The following is a 16,938-nucleotide window of genomic DNA, read 5'->3' as shown; positions in this document are numbered from 1 at the left end:
CAGGGATAATCCTTAAAACTAAAGTGTATAGCTATCTCTTTAATCCGTTTTTCTGCCTGCCTTCCTTTTCATCTTTGTAATATGATTCTCTCCCTCCTGTTTTGTTGTGGTTTGTTTTTTTTTTTTTCTGCAGGCTGCCAATGCCAAAACAAAGCTAGTTTTATTATTCTGGTCATACATTTTTAATGAATTTTTGTTTCATGCTTGCTATTCCATTTTTGTGAATAGATTTCTATCTTTCTTTCATCCATTACTATTTATAAAGCTTTCTCACAGGTCTCCCTGCTGAGAATCTTTGACATTATGTCTCAGAGAATTAGAAAGATGCACATTAGCCAGCCAGACAAGCCAATTCCAGTGCACAAATTGGCTAGTTTCACTGGGGTTGTTGGGAGCCCAGGCTCTCAATACTCTGTCTTACTCAGGCTCAGCATAGCATGAAATAGAGCACCACAGCTTCTTCCTGCAGGCAGCTCAGGTGCTGCCAGCTCAGAATAGCGTCAGTGAGCGCGTGTCTCTGCACCCATCGCACAACTACACCCCTGCGGGATTCATCTCAGAGGTAGACCCCTCTAGGAAATGACTGTCCTTGCAGCCACCTCCTGCCAGATTCTTGGTCTTAATCCTGAGGCTCTGCGGTGTCAGCAAAGATGGAAGTCCCCACTGTCCTCTCAGCCTCCACAACTGTATAGCATCTGGTGCTGCTTTCAGGACTAGATGCTTTTTTCCAGCAGCATTGCACAGACTGTCACCCTGCCAGCTTTTCTGCCTCTGTTAGCTGTAGTTATCCACAAACATTTTTTGCATGCTGCCTCTGTACCTTCCGGTCAGGCCTAGTTTATGTTCATTTAGTATTTTGGTTTTGAACTTCTGACCCTTTGGTTTGCTCTTTCCCAAGAAGCCTGCAGGGACATTTGCCTTCAAAGTCCTTGGAAGGAGTAATTTCTCCATTATGATTCTGCATCTTTTCATTTCCATACTTGACTACAATCAAGAGGGTGCAAAATCTTTGTATTCTGGCAATTCTTGCACTTCAGACAAAATAAGTAGCAGACTTTTCAGGTGGACAGAAGGCTTCACCTTTCCCTGTTGGAGAATAACCTGATCAAAAAGTCTGTTATTTTTCCTTCTCCCTCTGCTACTTTTGTGCTCAAATATTACATTGCACAGAGCTCAGATAAATTGGTCAGAAAACGTCAAATATATCATCTTCATCAGGACTCTTCTTTAGCAGCTGAGAGCAAAACCACTGGTATGTCAGTCCTTTTCGTGACTCAGACAGAGTACTATCCAATCTAATTCAAAACCCCAAATCCAATTTTGAGGGCCCCTTATGGGCCATGGTTAGCTTATATCACATATCACATCCCTGTCTCCAAAGCCATTCTGTCTTTTAAAGTCTATTCAGATGGAAGGACTTATCCAAAATATGACATTGAAGAGGCTGGGAAAACAGTCCATGGCTTCATGTTTCATCTGCATTGGACATGTGGTTCAAAATATCATCACCGTGAGCAACAAGTCCCCCTGCTTTGCCTCAGAAGCCATTTGAAATAACTAGGTTTGGATGCTACATAGCAAGAAAAAAGAGAAAAGCTCTGAGGGTGTTCTGCAATAGTATACAAGAACAGCAAGATTCTTCAAATATACAAATGTGGATTTTTCCATGTATTTTATTTCACACAAAGTATTTAACCCATAATTTCTTAACTTCAAGTTTAAGCTACCGAGGCTGTCTTCTTGAAGTGCGATTTTACAAAGTCAAGTATCAATAAATACATTTTATGTGGGCAACCTGTTTTCTGGAAGCCAGGCAAACATGTTATAGGAAGAGAACATTCTCAGGGAATTTTTGTTTTTTTAAAGGACACTAGAGTTTCTGGAAAATTCTGCAAGTACACTGTAAATCTGGCTGGTCTGTTGGCTTTCTCTTCCAAATTCCACAGTGATATGGAGGACTTTGTACACAATAGCGGCTGACATTTGAATAGCTTGCAAGAGGTTTTGCTGTTAGCATCTGAGCCTCAAACACCCAGCAGTATTTCCATTTCCCCCAAAAAAAATGTTTAGAAGGAAAATAATTCAGAATTGAGTTGTCTGGAATTATTTTTGGCCTGAACTTGAATCACCTTTGGCATTAAACATGCCTTTCATTTTGGCACTTGAACTTTTCTCAGGGAGATGGGGAAGAGCACAGGCACAGTGCCATGTTTCAGAACAAAATACCCATTTCACATTACATTCCCACTGCCTGTATCTAATTGCATGTGAATATCTGACAGGAAATGGAACGGGATACTCAGCATTCAATGCTTTTAGGAAACAGATAATCTGTAAATTGCTCGTTAGTATAGTTAAAGGAATGATTGTTTTACTGGACCGACCAAAACCAAATTGCACCAGAAATGCCAAAGATGACTGACAATCTGTACTCTACTGGGTGAAAATGGGATGGTAATTCACGGGGTTTTTTCTCCAGAAGAGTTTTTGTTGCATTTTTTTCCTTGCTGTGATGCTCTCTCCTTGTATGTGTGCAACTGGTAACTAAAAAAAGTTTAACTTCAAATGGTATTAAGATAATTAGCTGTCATATACAGTTTTTGCTTATTCCACAGCCAGGATAATGTCATTTGTAACAAATTATCAGGATTGGCCCTACATTACATAAATGAGCTGTATTCCTAATGATGTTCTTCATTTTGCAGCCTTTGAGATAGAAAGAGCCTTTGCACTTTTTGAGTGTCTTGAAACAGTGATCTGTTTGAATAATGGTAATCAAGTGGTTCAAAGACATGTGAAACACTTTTCTCCACCACCACCCTTTTTTTTTTTTCTTGCATACTTCTCTAATAAAGTCATGAAGGAAAGGTCCTTCTGAAAAATAAGCTTTCCAAGGAGACACAGTAATCTCCACCTAATGGTAACTGTTAATGTTCTTCTTATAAAACTTTCCCCTAGGCAAGTTTCTTCTAAGCCATTTTAGTCTCGTTGGTGACCCCACATTTGAGTACAAGGCTTCCTCTTACATGGGCATGTTCAACCATTGCTCAACATGATGGAATCTAAAAGATTGTGATTGGGTCCTCACGGGACTGTTATTGACCTACTCAGTCGCTCCATTCTCATTTCACTAGAGATCATACTCCCACCTAGTTCAATAAACTACAGAAACAGTTGAAGCTATTTTTTGCTATTGTTTTTGCAGGGGATCAGGAAAAAGAAGTGCATCAGCTGGACGGCAACTTTTCTTGTCGTCTTTACACAACTTGATCTGCAAGTGGCGCAGATGCCATTGGAGCAGCTGTGTTTGTTTACCTACCACGGTCCCAGCCTAGGAAATGTAGTGCTGTTTTCTCAGAGAGTCATCAGAACCTGTCATTTCACCCAGTGTGGTTTTGTTAGCGCTTATCGCATTAAAATATAAAACACCTATTAAGGAGCAAAATTCTAATTGAATGATACAGCTAGGTAGGAAAATTCAGAGATGAGCCCAGGGGACAAATTAAGTAGCTTTTGCAGTTCTACATCATTTCCCTTACAATAAGAAAAGGAAACAGTGAGGAAAAGAGTATGAATATGTAACAAATACCATATATATGACTTTAAATAAGGCTTGTGGGCAGCAAGATTATATTTTACTTTGTACATTCCTACATGAGAGAAATAAAATACTTACCTTACAAAGCAGAGGTGCAATTTAGATAAAACTACTTGAAGACAGATGTGCCAGATTACAATGAATTTGATGATACTTTACAGTCTTCGGCATCTCTAACAGTAGGATAGTGAAGCACTTCATTAAATTTTACAATGCCCCTGCCAGATATTGGTATTAGAGACCACAGGTGACTTGCCCAAGGTAGCACTACATTGGCAATAAACCTCAGAAATCTAAGGTTTATTCTTTCATCTAATTATAAAACCTGAGCTCTGTCAGCCCTGTCCCTCACCCTGGGGTCTGGCACTTCTGTCAGGCCTGTACGTCGTGGTGTATATGGTGGCTGATACCTGCAATCACACCTTGTTGTTGTCTCTGTCTTCAGCTGACTTGGCGAGTCTGTTCCTGAAACACCATCTCAGCTGGCGATGAGCTAATTTTTGTGGATTTTGTATGGACAACACCAAGTTCAGCCATCCCTGCCTGATGTATGATCGTACGGCAGCTAAGAGACAGGGTTGCTGTACAGAGTGAGAACATTGGCTTTTTCTAGTAGGAGCAGCAAACACAAGCAGCTCTGAAAAATTATACAGATGTCCATTTGTTTTTTAAAATACCTTAATCTTTCAGAAAAGTGTTTCTGAAGTTGTATTTGGACTTGGCTTTTGTTAACATCCCATATTGCTAATTGATTTTGCTGACCTTCCCAGCCCATATGAAAACAGGGCGGCTGGGACAGCTGAGGGAAAGTACTGTTTGCTACCACAAGAGCTGCATGGCCAGCAGCCAGCAGCACAATTACACCACGTGCCTGGAATGATAATTGAGTTATGGCTCCCTTCTTTACTTTTAACCTTGATATTAGCACTGATGCAGCCTTCACTCGATGGAGTGACAGACAAAACAGGCCACAACAACTTATTATGAAGGCACTATATAGAAGATCCTCAGCAAGCACCACAGTGAAAGTCCGCTTGGGCTCACCTGATGATGTATTGCCTCTGGAGAAAAGAAGATAAATTGTTGTTGTTGTTGTTATTAATTATTGCTGTTGCTGCTGGTGGTGCTGCTGCTGCTACTACTGCTATTATTACTTGCTGCATCCAAGAAGGATCTGGGATGTGCTAAGGTGATAGCATCTACTAAGCAGGATGGAGAGGAACATCCTGTCCCAGGAGGAAAATCTACAATTTTTCACTCCTCCCATCCCCTTTGTACAGCTTTTGCAGCCTCTCCCACAGCTCTGTTTCAGTTTTTTGCCTTCTCTTACCCCCATTTGCCTGTAGCCTGACCTCTGCCTCTCATCATTGGGGCTGCAAAACTTCTGGGAAGCCTCTGAGGATAGTTCCCAAAGTTGGATTTGAAACAAGGAATGAAGTCCTGAGCTGAAAACTGAAATCAGAATTGGGCCACCAGCAAAGAGTTTGGCAGGAACTTTCCCTGGGAATTAGACCCTTTGGAGATCTGTGGTGCTCAAGTCTGTATAGCACATAATGGGAGACAGTCCCTCTCCTCAAAAAAATTTACAGTCTAAGATTCCAAGGGGAGGCCAAAGAATGGGAAATACAAGCTGGACAAAAATAATCAAGGACACAAAATAAGATTCATCAAGGGAGAAAAAAATTCACTTTAAAATAAGAAATGAGGCAGAAGGGGGTAAACCGAAAAGATTACAAAGTATTTCATATAGATCTGGACTGAAATAGGACTCCCACACTTTAGTATTCCTAATTTTCTTTTCTTTTTTTCTTGGGTTTTGTGACTTTTTGGGTTTGGGTGGTTTGGTTTGGTCTCTTGGGTTTTTTTTGTTTGAGGGTGGGATTTTTTTATGTAGAAGCCCCAAATCTGTTCCTTTTTAATGTTTACTTTCCTTCAGATAGGATATGTTGCCTTTTAGATAATGAGATTTTTTTAATTTTTTTTAAGTAAATCCCCAAGTTCTTCTCTATCTTTAGGTTTAACGTGTGAAAATAACTACTATGTTAGCTTAACCCATCTACACTCCTTAGTGGATCCTTTTATCAATATTTTACAATTTTTCACACATCTCATGGGTAACAGGCTGGTAATTGTAAAGCCCAAATTTACCATAAGAAGGCAGTCCAAATTTAATAATAAAATAACTTAATAACCATACACACAACACCAGCTGGAAAAAAAGCCTCTGAGGCAACATGAGTCATAACGATCCATTACTTGCTATCCTTTGCTTTTTCCCTCTTCTGCCTTCCACAATTAAATCCTAATGGTCACGAAGAGATTCTCTCTGGGGCTTTTTCACAATGTAATTTTTCTCAAAAAATCTACAATTGCTCGTGCAGTATTGTTCAAAACATACAAATCGGCTGCCCCATCCAATATTTTAAAAGGAAGATTTTACTGCCAGTTGGAGCAGGTTTGAAGTGCTTTTTACCAGCTACTGTCTGAGAGAGGCCAGAGAAAAGATGTTTATAGAGATATACTGTGCTGTAGGGGTGGATGCAGCTGCAAACTTCGTGGGGGCTGTGCAGCATACTGCCTCTCCCATCAGACTGAGCACTGCACTGAGCATGGCTGACAGAAAGATTAAATCCCATTAAACTACTACCTTTTCTTCTTTTTATTCTCCCTCCCCCAGGAAATTTCTCTTGCAGCCGACTAGGGATCAAGGCACGCAGATCACATTTGGGGACATCTCTAGTTCTGCACCGGGGCTCAGAGCAATTACTACCAAGACATGATCTCCCAGCTACATCCCGACTGCCTCTCTCGCTGTCTCATCTCTGCTCAGCTTCAGAAGCTGTAAATTTCCACCCACAAATGACACAGGAGCTAAGTGAGGATGGCTGATTTGGCCACTCCTATTGGAAAAAGGAAGGGGGAAGGAATATTAAAAACACATCCAATAAATATGATGCCAATGCCAATTAATTAGGAAGAGGAAATAGTTTTGAGTTCTCCACATAGGGCAGCACTGGTTTAGTGACAATTTTATCTTCTTTCAATAACAAAAAACAGTGTTGAGATTCTGGATGGGTTGTGAAGAAGAATTCAGGGTTTAAGATACATTAGAAACCAGGAAATTCAACATTCTTATGGACGCAGCTCAGCTCAGTATAAGCACAAGAGTTCAAGTTCAGACTGACACTCTGTGCTCATCATTGCTGCTTTCACAGAGCCACAGCCTACTGTCTCTTCTGCAATACTGCCAACCTCAATTTTTTTTATTACAGCTCCCATTTTTTCCTCTTTCTTTTTTTTTTTTTTTTTTTTTTTTCTTAAAGACCCTGCTCCTGGAAACATGCATTACATAAGAATATCAGCTTTCTCTTTGAAGAAAATTAGGTTTCCAGACCTCACTGTTGCAGGACAAGGCTTGGAAAACATGGAACTTAGTCAAACCTACAAGCCCAGAAACCAGAAGGAAACACAGAAGAATCCATATCTCTCTCTCTTTCTCTGGTATCTCTTTCTCTTCTTTTTTTTTTAAACCTCCCTGCTTTAAAACTTGTCACATAATTGTTCTGATACCTGACTCATGATTTCTGAGTGCCTGAGGCTGGCAGTCCAGCTTTCCAAGATGGGGAGGCTTGCCAGCAAGGAGCGTAACAGTTCTAGGTAAGACACAAAATGAACGCAACAGCATCCCTGAGCTATGCAAAACCTCAGTCCACAGGGACGACTCCCTACATGCTTTGAAACCGAATGTCAGCCTGTGCTTACAGCTTCCATCCAGGCTGCCATCCTCTTCGGTGTTCAACTGCATGAGCTGGGCAGGTAGACTCCATAAATGTTTAGCAAATGCACCTAAGGAGCCACAGCTATGTGATCATTGAAAAGGGAAGCAGAGGTCTCTCCTGGATGTAAATTTAATCACTTTCTGGAGATGTTTCTCTGGTCCATAAAGCAAGCCTTCTGATGACCGTGACCCTAATCTAGGCATAGTAATTACATGCCAAAACACCGGTTGGATGAATCTAGGCTGAATCCTCGTGTCTTCAACAGCTGCCTCTTAGAAGACTGCAGAGATCTTTACTGCAATGGTTGAGTGATTCTGCAATTAAGAGACAGCTCTAAGAAGTGGTTACCTGAGCCTATACACAGGGGAGTGTAGATAATCCTGTACCCAACATACATATATAATTTTTCAGAGTGTGTCATATGGATTAAAATATCTGCTGTATTCATCCCTTGTGCCTGCAGGAGATCATGGTGGTATGCAAAAAAAAAAAAACCAAAAAAAAAAAACCAAAACCAAAAAGTTAACAGCTTCTTTCAGTTGGTCATTAACAAACACATGGGGAAATTTGCATACAGGGCTTCATATAGAGGTGCCTTTAAAAAGTCTTTCTAGTTGGGTATTTCAAACCACAAGTTATGGTGGTGGTTTGAGGGGTATGCAGTATCTCTCACAGCAAGAAGCAGGGACTTTGACTCACAGGTCACTAAAATAGCAAGAATATGCTTCCTGTTACTGTCCATGAAAACATCTCAAATATCTCCTTTTGCACACATTCCTCTCAGACTTACTGAGTCAGCTGAATTCAGCAGCGGTTCCTTCCACACAGGCTGTGCTCTGGGCAGCAGATGCAGGGGTTGACCAAACTATTCTCTCTGGTTCCACCCCAAATATTTTTGGTTCCAAATACTGGAAACAAGAACCCTCTCCATGCCCAAGTGTCAGGGAGATGAAGGTGTGGGATGTGGATAGGTGGGAGTTAAAAGGAGAGGAGAAGAGGTTGAAGAAGCCACAGGGATGTTGAGGAGGAGGAGGGTGGTGTGAGCAGAGGGAGAGGGCAATACATAGATGCAAACAAAAACAAAAACAAAAACCACAAAAACGCAAAAAAAAAACAAACCCAAGAGGCTGAACAGAAACAAAAGGCTTCTCAAAGCCTGAAGTTTGGAAATAGCAGAGCTAAAGTTGCCAGGGCAACCATAATTGGCCACACTGTGTATAATCTTTAATTAGATGACCACATACTATTTTTTCAGGGCCTAAGGATCATTTTCAGTGCAGGGATTGGGTGCGGTGCTGGATGCAAGTGCTGGTGTCCCCAGCAGTCCTGCTCATATGCCAGGGGGCAGTTGCAGAGACAACAGGACAGAGCTGTGCAAGCAGCTGCAAAGATGCTCCCACAGCTGAGGAAAGCAAAGCCTCAGACCCAGCAAGGCAGGGCTCTTCCCCCGCCCTCTGACACTACGTAGGGAAATTACCGATTCCTGTATTTTCATAGCCAGTTGCTAACTGATGTTTTTCGTTGGAGATGTGGCTTAATACCCCCAGGTCTAGAGAGGAACGCGCACACTTGAAGCCAGCAGGTGCTACGCTACGGGGCAACCTGAGTCATGAGGCTGGCCCACCTCAAGCACCCTGCTCCATGTTCTAGCAGGCTTTGGACAATTAGGTCCTTCTAGTAAACCCTCATAGAAGCACCAGAGAGAAGCAGTATTTTCAACTCACTTGAAGTCTGGACGGTGCACCTTCGGTATTGGGGTCACAAACTGCCCAGAGCAGATGAAGTAGTTGCTGGGGCTTGGAAATCAGTGCAGGACCCTCAACCACACACATATGGGTGTTTGAGAAGAGGCTGCACAGCCATCAGCATTACCTCTCCTTCTGTGAGCACCACCCAGCAGTGGCCACATTCCCTTAATACTGCAGGCATGGATAGAACATGAGCACAAAATACGTAGCAGCAGTGGCCCCCCAGCTAAGTTACAGTGCTCCCCTTGCTGCTGCTGCAGGGTTCAAATGTGCCAACAGCCACTGGGTGACCTTATGGGGGTCATAACCCTAAGCCCCTGCATCTCCTTTCCTCATATTTTGCCTCTTGCTTTTTTTTCTTTTTTTTTCTTTACTTTAGTTTTTAAATCAATACATATCCTCATTGCCTTTTCACACAATGAGACGTGACTTTAGTCTGGGGTTTTAACCCCTCTCATAATCCAAGGAAAACCATCTAAATTACTCCCAGGTCTTTACTATGTCACCATTGTTGCAATAGTATCTGTACTGTCATTTCAGTTTTTCTGTTCAGCTCCAACACCACAGGAATACTCTGGATGCACACACAAGCATTTGTGAAGGCAATTTTTGCTGACCCAAAGGGGAACACATTATTTTGGACCTTTCTTTTAAACATTAACACAAAGAAAAATGAAGAACCCGAAAGAAAGCAAGCGGCTCACACAGCAAAATTGCTTTCGAGCACAAATGACTCAGCCATTTTCTGCTTAAACACAAACACATACACAAAAATATCCCTGCCACATTATGCAGAAATCACCCTTATTTCAGCTGGAAAAATAAAGAGCCGCTGAAGCATTATGAAAGCAGGCAGAGCCAGCCAGCTCCTGTACTGAATCCACTGCGCTGCCCTCCCCCTCTGCTCTGCTCTTCTGTGGCTTAAATCAGACCAAAAGAAAAGGGTTTTGAAAATCAGGAGGGGAGGGGGATCATTACTGGCCTGAAATAAGACTTTTGCTGCCAAGTTTCAGCCAGAAACAATTCCTTACAGCTGAGTTATAAAACTCTGGGAAGAAAAAGAGGCTGCGAGAGAGAGAAGGGAGGGAGGCAGAGGGATTTATAATGGAAAGGCAGGCATGACCTTCACTTCAGCGACGCCAGTGGGTGATGCTTGGAGTCTTCCGGGGCAGAACGGTCTTGCACTAAACCAGAAAGATGAGACACCTTCTGACAGCAACAAGAAAATTTCTTGAGAATTTTCTTTCTTTCTTTCTTTTTATTATTTTTTTTTTCATTTCCAAATCATTCTTGGTCATTTATTTGAGTTGGTTGTAAGTACCTGCCAGTTGAACTAGTGAGTCATATTATCAGATATCATTTTACTGTTGACAATGTTTCTTGAACTGTGTTTTTACCCTATGTTTTACCTTTCATAATTGTTGAAGAGCCTCCCCTAAAAGTACAGCAAGCCTAAGGCCAGTAGGTATCAATTATAGTTCATCTACACAAAAATTGTTTTTTTAAAATTGTTTTCCATGTTTTCTGAAGTTCTCTATTAAATGCTAAAGAGCTGGACCAGTCTAACTTCAGAGCAGTGGCTCAGGTACCAGCCATTAATCTTTCTGTGACTATTTAAATACAAGGTTGTGCTTGTAATTCATTACTCCTCTGATGCCCCAAGTATATGTATAAACACTGCAGGAGATAAATGTACCATAGACATAGGGGAGTTGTGAAGCAACTTGGCTAATGCCACATGTAGGCTTTTGGCAGATGGATGACTTGTGTCTCATCGCAGAGTTTAGAGCTGTGCACTTTTTATCTCTGCTCTGACCTCGGAATGGTCTTTCCCACCCTTGTTAATTAAAGGGCACACTGTTCATTTGGAAATAAAGTAGAAAATACATGAAAAAGGTATTCATAGAAAGTTTGTTGCAATGTTGTGGCAATAGTTTGATTTCCAACTGTATAAAAATAGATTAAATGTTAAACATTCATTTGATAGTTTTATTTTGTCCTTGTTTTGCTTGCTTGCACGTTTGAGGGTTTCTGTGTAGGAGGATTTTGGATGGGTGGGAACAAGTTTTACAACATTTGTGGAAATGCCTCCTGATACTCTGGATCAGTCAGCCCTGCACAAGGGTTTCGCTCTAGCATAAACTGCTTCTTAATGAGCCTAAGGGTGACGCATGCTGTCCATGCCGATACACCCTCGCTTTGATGTACAGAAAACACCACAGTGCAAAAAAAAAGCAATTCTTTCCTTGGGCCTTTTACATCTTTGGTCTTGTGGCTTATACCACTAAACATGACAGCATCTATGATTTAGATAGAGGTTTACCAGAGATCAGCTACCGGAGGTCATTGAACAGTCACGGACGATATAATCTATGAGGCAGGATCTGATTTAGTTGAGAATGGAGATTTCTAGTCATTGCTGATCTTGAAGTGTTTATTAGTTGCATTGTATGAGCATAGGGCAGAGCCTTGTACTTTGCATCTCATACCCAGCTGCAACTGGGCTCGAGGCACCAGGAGCATTGATATTAAAGATAAATGATGTCTGGGTTGGTTGAATAGTTAATTTCTTTTCTGTTTTCACAATGCCGTGAAGGGCTTCATATGTCCCTGAGCCAGTTTGGGGAACTGGTTGCAGAAGGGAACTCTTCATTGTTGGACTTTAAGGAAGTAGCGACTATGCCATTGTGCGCTGAGATGGGTCAGTTCAGCTGGTGCTCAGGAATCATCTTGTTCATCTGCTGGTGGCTGTTTGTATGCGTGGTCATGTGAGAGTCATTGATTTAGGGCCTGAATAAGAAATGTGAAGGAAATGCTCTCCTTGCAGTAACTGGGATTACAAGTCATGAAAACATGTCCCTGTCCTCCAGACTTAGCCTATTTCTGTAAAAGACCCTTCAGTGCACTCTGCTGCACAGCAGCCATTTGTGTAGCTAATTTCTCTTTTATTCTCTAAAAATAGTTCATGGTTTTGTATCAAGCACCCTCTGCTCTGTGTCAGAATTAGGAATGGAGCCAGGTCATATCCAATTACCAAAGTTACGATTGATGCTGGAAAGTATGAAAAAAATAAAATTCAAAGTTATCCTTGGGTTTCATTTTATGACAAAGTTTTGCCAAACCACATTTAAATGCTGCACAATTTGAAAAAAAAAATAGATTTAAAGATTTTGAAGATCTTTCAGAGCTGAAGTCCCATTTTTGTATATCACTTCAGCCAGATCTTCCAAAACAGGCAAGTATCTAACTCCCACTAAAGTCATTTGAAGGCAGCTGGGTTCTGGGTGCCTTATCTATTTGAAAATTCTGGACTTCAAAGATGCTAGATCTTACATCTTATTCAAAGCCAAAAAAACTGGGCTTGCAAGTGACTTGTCCGGACTGAAACCATTTAACTAGCATCATCCTGCTGTCAGCAAGACTTGAGGGTTGAGTTAAAGTGCTGTCCCTCACACTTTTTCCATTGGAAAACTGAAAATAAAGCCCCTTTGACTCTGATCATTCATAGTGAAAATGCTTAGCCTATCTTCTATGCAGTTTCATGTTCTTACATCAAAGCTGGTGTAAACTGGCCTCAGTCCTGGATAGAGGTTCAAGACCTCTCAGTGAGTTCTAAGGACTTGTGTTGTCACTGTTTGCCACTCAGATTCCCTGCGTTTGCTTCTTTTTGAAGTTTGGTGAAAGTTTCAGATGTGAAATGTCTGATCCAGGATGCTGGTTTGACTTTGCATTTCTGTCAGTTCTGCAGATACTCAGCAATTACAGGCGAAACCAAAATCAAAATGTAGTTAAAAGTAAAATGCAATGCAGAAGGCTAACGGAAATGCTTCTGTCTGCTCCTAGATTATTCAATCAAAAATAATTTTTAGGTATCTGGCCACTACCCAGCCCTTCCTAAATGGAAACCTCAGTCAGCACTAACTCCACTCCTCCTAGATGTTTGTCGCCGAGTTGAAATCAACTGGAAGGATGCAGGACAAGAGGCTGTCTGCCAGGAAGCAGGGTTTTCATCCTACTCCTACGCACAAACCTATAAATCATATTCTGCCATCAGATCATTATTTTTCTTCTGTTTCTTATAAACACAGCAGCAGCATCAAATGAAATATGAGCTTTCCAAGGCTGTTGGATTTCCTTGTATGTACTGTAGAAGGCAACATTTGCAGACATATGGCATGCAGGCTACTCTTAGAGAAGCATTTTGAACTTGGACAGTTTTCAGCCCAATAACATGTAGGTGGTCTGGGTTACTAACCCTAAATCACTTCAGTGGTAACTATTTTTCCTAGTCCTACACAACAGTCTACATGACATTAGGTCTGAGGGGTTTTTATTAAATAGAAACCTCAGATGTAATCCCCTGAAATGAACTACAAAAGACAATCTGCTGGATCTGTGGCTCCTATTTATTCTTATTGCTCATTTTGTTACAACACCCAGGAGTACGTGGGTCAAGCACACACCACTTGCAATGCTCTGGTGAACAGGCTTCGGGCAAACTGGATCTGCTCTCTGTTCCTCCACCAATTTGTCTTTCTTCCTGCCTGTTTCTCCTGTTTTTGTCAGAAAAGCATCGTTGGCATAATAACACAAGATTTGTGAGGAACGTGATGTTATGGGAGAGGAGAGCCACGGAAACACCTCAAATATTTTGTTAGTTTTGCCCTTTTGGCTTGCAATTACCTCCCCATCTATGTATGTGGAGATATATATGCATAAAAATAAAAAAGTGGAGGTAGATATACACATATATTCATATCCATAAATAAATATGCAGTCCATATATTTTATAATGAATTGGTTTTACATGCCTGACTATTAAGTTACACTCCTCTATATGGGAACTGAGTTGCATAGGTCTTTTGGAAAGGGTACATTTCAGGGATGGCCATGGGAAAGAGCAAAGGAAGAACAGTGATGGTTTGTTTTTTTTGGCACAGGTAGCTGTACGAGTACAAGCCTGGAGACTACAAAGGGTGATGCAGATTGCTGTGGTGGGCAAGAAAGTGTGAAAAGCCCTGCGAAAAGACAATGAGGCAGGAGCTGACCACATGGGACCTTGACTGCAAGAGTAGCAACATCATCCTGACAGCAAGCACATCCAAAATCCTCATATGAACTCTCATAAGCTTCGCTTCTTGTATGCTCTACCTCTGGATGCTCCAAGCCTTCTGTGAGCAGTGCAAGGGCTGGATCCAAGCCCAAATGCCCTTCCTTGCAGGACTGGGGATGGGGCACCCTAAAGCACACCTGTATCAGCATGTCACACGTGCCCAGGGTCATTTCTCAGATTTTTGGAAAACAACCTGCGTCTGCCCTGTGGAGTATTGTGACCACATTCAAACCACCTGTGGAAAAGGATCCCTGTCCCATGCTGTCCCCCAGACCACATTCAGGTGAGGTTTAAAAGGCAGCCAGCTTGAGCCAAGCCATAACAGTGCCAGCAGCTGGGCTGGTATTTTCCCAGCATAAATGATCAAGTTCCAGTTCCTACAAATGTTCCCCAACATCATTTAAATTATGGGTGTGAACACATCCCTTCACCTTTCTCTAGCTATAGCAAGGTGCTCAGACATACACCCAGGAGGAGATCACCTGCAGCCAGAGTTCCTCTCTATAGTTCTCTGCCGTAGCATATGGCAGATGTGGCCCATCTACTGTGAGATTGGTCTGAGGACATCTTTTGTGCTGAGCGTGCAGCCAGTTTAATCACCCTGCGCACCCTTTAACATGATTGCATTCATATTTATTGCTGCACTGACATGGGCAGTTTAGCTACATTGTTGATGGATACCCTAGAAAACCTCATACATTAGCTCGGTCAGAAAACCTGATTTCCTGTCTCTAAGTGAACAGAGAGATGCTTTAGATGCTGATACAAATGTCTTGTAACCCAGCTATAGCATACCATTAAGGAAATTGTCTTGAGACCAGATACTGCCAGATTGATAGTCTCTCTTTCATTTGCCAATAGCGCAGGTGCAGATGCTATTAACAAATGCATCAAGGCCTTTTAAAAAAACTACTAAGCAATTTGCTCCAAGGCTAACCTTCAGCAAGGAGTTCCTGGAGTTAATTATTCACTGTGTCACTGCAGACAAAATCCCCACATTAGAATTAATAAAACACTAGAAAGTTAACCCTGAAGGGAATACCTCAGAGAAGGATCCTACATTGACAAGCAGATTGAGTAGATGACCTAATAAGAAAAATGTAGTCCTTTTTCTAATTTCTGTTTTAAGACTTTACCATATGTGCTCAAATCCCAAGCACGTTACATGCTTTGGAGAATTTATCCAGCCCTGAGTGCCTCTTGAACTAATTTTTTCTTTGGATATAATATTCCTCACTGTTGTCTCTTTGGCCTTACTACTGCTGACAAGCCTGATGGGTGCATTCACACTCAATTCAATTTAATTAACACTTACCGTTTGTGCTTGAGTGTTCATAGTGAAACAGCTTTAAAGAACACTTTGGATAGAGCATGAAATCCTATTAGTTATTTGCATTTCTTTGTTCTCAGCCCACCTCAGCTTTTAGTTGTGTCTGCAGAATTATAAGTATTTAATACTAGTGAAGTAAAGAGCACAGGCAGAACCAAATGATCGAACAGGTCTTCTTCATGGCTGAACTCTGAGATCTTAAGTGATGTTTAAAATTCAGCCAGAGCTGTGACCGCATTTTCTTGTGCTCACTCAGTCCTTGATCTTGAATTGGAAGCATTCATTATTTATCCACATCTGTCATTCATAAATCTGTTTATTATGAAAGGGATTAGACACTTCCCCCAAACAAATCCCATTATTCTATAGGATTTTTTAGCCGTAGGAACCTTCTCCTTTGAAAATTCCGCTCTCTGTCCTTTAGCAACATTGAGCCGTTGCTGCCATTTACATAAACACAGGATAAATTCCACATTGCAATGGCCCTTCTCAAAATAATTGCACTCAGCCACACCGATGTGCATCTCACAGCCACCTGCACTGAGTAAAGCAGTGGTAAGACCACAGACAGCACAAGAGAAACACCTGAGCATCCCTCCTTCCTCCCCTACATGTGACAGGGGAAAACCAGACCCCCAGACCAGGAGTGTGGAGTTACCCTAGACAACAGATCTACCATGTTGGTACAGCCAGTGTCACCCTTGACATATGGCTGGGGCAAGTGGCACAAGAACAGGGTCCACAGGCTGCACAGAAATTAAATACTGGTAAGAGAGTGATGTCTGTAATAGGAGTGAATAGATGACAAAGAAACAGCACTGGGTGATCAAAACCACAACAGACCTAGAAGTTGCCCTTAGAAACTGAGCTAACAGGCGGTTCTTACAGGCAGCAAAGGCAGGCAGACAACCCACACCAGATTTTTTCACCTGATAGGATATTCATGGTACATACCATTCCAAAGGCAGATCTTTGAAAGGTAAGCATTGGAGCAAATATCCTTTTGAAATGCAATTTTTCTATGCAAATGTCCCCAACCAGCAGCACAGATCTGACATTATTATTTATGTTTATTATTGTTGTTGTTGTTGTCGTCATCGTTGTTGTTGTTGTTGCACGTTACTCCTGGACTGAATGGGATGGCAGCACATTGAGTAACAGGGCAAAATCACCTAGTAGAAGCACAAGGAACTGTGACCATTCTGACAAGCTTGTTTTCCTTCCTTCCCTTGCCCCAGGATACTGCAGAAAACTACTGATACATAGCCTGGGTTCAACTACTTCTGGGCACTACCATAGGCACGAAGAAGCAGATGCAGCGGTGCTACCCCTGCAGTGCCAAGCACACTGCTGGCTACATGTCTGAGCTG

The sequence above is a fragment of the Falco naumanni genome, chromosome 3, assembly GCF_017639655.2.
Source record: "Falco naumanni isolate bFalNau1 chromosome 3, bFalNau1.pat, whole genome shotgun sequence".
Classification (NCBI taxonomy): Eukaryota; Metazoa; Chordata; class Aves; order Falconiformes; family Falconidae; genus Falco; species Falco naumanni.
The sequence above is the reverse complement of the archived record's forward strand: the minus strand, read 5'-3'. Positions refer to the sequence as shown.